We start from the raw sequence: 3,117 nt of genomic DNA, 5'->3' as shown, positions 1-3,117 counted from the left end.
GAGGGTTCTGGATATTGTTGCTCCCGTAGGATAGTAGAGGGTTGTTTTTGTAGCCCTCATTGTAAGAGTTGGAGAATGGGTTGTTTTGTTTGTAGGATTGAAACGCGTTACATTGTTCAATGGAGCTCCTACATTCCTGTGCATAATGACCATACATTCCACAACTTTCACAAACAGTAGCAGGTTGGGCACTCATAGCGGCTACACTAACAGGTTGAGCAGATTGAGCATTGGCTGCTTGCATATTATCAAACTTATAGTGTAAAGCAGTCAATTGGGCAGTTAATTGTTCAATAGAATTTAAATCATGCTTACCACCCCTATTAGATAGACCTCTAGGATTCCCATACTGGGCATTGTGAATGGCTATCTCCTCAATCACCTCCATAGCTCTAGGCACCTCAAGTTGCATGAATCTCCCACTGGCAGCTGAATCTAACAAACATCTAGACTCATTACCCAGACCATTATAAAACTGCTGAATCAAGAACCAATCATCCAAACCATGGTGCGGGCACTCTCTCTGCAAGTCCTTGAATCTCTCCCAGACCTCGAACAAACTCTCATCTGCCTGTTGTGAGATACCTAATATCTGACCCCTCAGACGAGCCGTTTTCTAAGGTGGAAAATATTTAACATAAAAAGCAAGAGCCAAGGACTCCCAATTAGTGATTTTCAAAGCCGCCCGATTCAACCCATTAATCCACAATTTAGCTTTCCCACTCAAAGAGAACGGGAAAAGTATCTCCATAGTCTGCTCCGGAGTCAATACCTTTTGCTTGATGGTGGAACAATATTGGATGAAGGACTGTATGTGAAGATTTGGATCTTCACCTGGTTCCCCACCATACTGGCGTCTCTCAATCATGTTAATCAATGCAGGCTCAATCTTGAAGGTCTCAGCTGCAATAATAGGCATGATTGCCTTTGGTAGCACAGACATACTTGGCTTAGAGTAGTCTGTAAGCCGTGGGGTAGGTGGCGGTAGTGGAGTTTCGTCACCCATCTCTATCTCTGAAACTGAATCTATATCTGAAGGAAAAAGATCGCCAATATTATGATCAGAATCAGAGTAATTCCCACACTGTGCAATGAAATTTCTTCGTCTACGAAAGGTTCTTTCGGGTTCAGGATCGAATGGAGTAAGATTACTAGTACCTACGGTCCTGGGCATAGACAAAAACTACAAAACAATGTGAGATCCGGTCTCAAGGAACGTGAGTTGCTTGAGTAGTAACAAACAATAATCTAGGATAAGCAATCAACAACAGAAAATAAAACCGTTTCCCCGGCAACGGCGCCAAAATTTGACAGGCTAAAGTCGTATCACCTAATAAAAAACAACCTAAGTCCACTAGCTAGGTAGCAAGGGAAGTCAGGATCGAATCCACAGGGAAACAGTGTTCTTTCTACTATTAATCAATCAGACAAGACTATTGGGAACAAGAGTTGGTTTGATGGTTTGCTAAAACTACTACGATAATTAAACGAATAAGAATCAATATACTAAGGAATCTAGGGTGTAGGTTCACCAACAAATAACAATCCAGGACAATAAACTATCGCGATAATCAACAAAGTAATCAATTAGTCTAGCATGCTCTCTCAAGTCGGTACTAATCATAGACTTATAATTAACGGGCTCTCGCTACGTATTAACTCTAATTCCACCTATTGACACAAGCCTAAACATCAAATTGCATCTCTCGAATCTTAATTTGATATTGCATAACTAACACAATTAAACCTGCGCAAATCTAATTGTATAGTGAAATAAACCAATCAATAGGAATTAATTACAATGCCAACAATCACAATTATTCAATGTCCCTTCATACTATTCAAGGATCCCCAAACCCTAGAAAATAAATTACTCAAGCATAATAACAAATAACAAGGTAATCAACATAATGGAAAACATGATCAAAAGTAATTAATAAAGCAAAATAGAAAGCAATACCTAAATGTAGAACAAAAGGATGAACTAAAAATTGGAGCTTTGATTGAAACTAAAAATAAGTGCTTGGAACAAATTTGAGAGAAAACTCGATTAAGAGAAATTAAACTAAGGGTCTAATACTAGAAAATAGGATGCCTCTCAAATTAACTAAGGCTTGTTTATATAGTTTTCCAAAATAAAGCCTAAAAAACGGAAAAGTAAATGCGCGAAAACTGCAGGAGGTTGGCGTCGCCCGATCGGGCGACGCTTCGCCCGATCGGGCGAAGTGCTCGACAGTCGGCCCGATCGGGCCAAATTCCGCCCGATCGGGCGGTTTGCGAATTCTTCACATCTGCTCTTATTTGGCCGCCCGATCCGGACCAAGCGAAGTGCTCCCGATCGGGCGCGCGTAGATGACTTTAATTTCCTCTTCTTTCCGCCCGATGGTTGCATTTCGCCCTCAGCTCACAGGGCGATTTGCAATCTTCAATATCCTTCGCCCATATCACCGAGTCTAACTCTCGGGGCTCGACCATAAGCATCCAAGGCTCCCGAAAGTCGACGAAAAAGGTCCCGAACTTCCTCGGGCTCGCGTAGTGGCCTAAATCACCATGAAACAGGTCTAAAAAGACCGATTTCTCATAATCAAACCTGAAACTCAAGGCACACTCAATAACGCATATCAGTACTAAAAATGGCTCCTAAGAGCTCATTTGACACATAAAAAGTACTAAGGGACGGGGGTGAAACACTATATAAAACACACATATCAACGAGTTCCAACACTTCAAGTTCAAGTGGCTACCAAAAAATTTTCTACAAGATTCAAGAAGCCCACTATATCATGCAAGCATCATATCAACAAGCATTTCAAAGTACAAAAATTGAGACTACAGGCAATCCTAGAGGTTATTTCATAAACAAAACATGAAATACTTACATGGACAAGGTAAGGGCAACAAGATCAAGGGGAGAGTAGTCGACCTTTGAGAGAGAAAAAGCAAGAAAATGAGTTTGTTTGCTCTTCAAATGGCATGGCAAGGGGGGAATTTATAGCCAACCCCTGCGCCAAACGCCGAAGCCCACGCCGGGCGTCGGGATGCTGCATGCGCGGAATCTTCAGCGCCCGGTCCACCGTGCTGGTTGCACGTTCTTTGCTGCTACGGTTTTCTACACCA

At 41.9% G+C, this 3,117-nt stretch overlaps 1 non-coding gene across 1 annotated transcript; it reads left to right on the top strand.

The window, feature by feature from the left end:
- The first annotated feature begins 500 nt into the window (after window positions 1-500).
- Window positions 501-607, top strand: LOC130466502 (small nucleolar RNA R71). The gene has a single exon (XR_008926726.1). It is a non-coding gene; the product is annotated as a small nucleolar RNA R71 (small nucleolar RNA).
- Window positions 608-3,117: the final 2,510 nt, after the last annotated feature.

The sequence above is a fragment of the Spinacia oleracea genome, chromosome 1 (assembly GCF_020520425.1).
Source record: "Spinacia oleracea cultivar Varoflay chromosome 1, BTI_SOV_V1, whole genome shotgun sequence".
Taxonomy (NCBI): Eukaryota; Viridiplantae; Streptophyta; class Magnoliopsida; order Caryophyllales; family Amaranthaceae; genus Spinacia; species Spinacia oleracea.
Note: the sequence above shows the minus strand (reverse complement) of the source record. Positions and strands in the feature narration are given on the sequence as shown.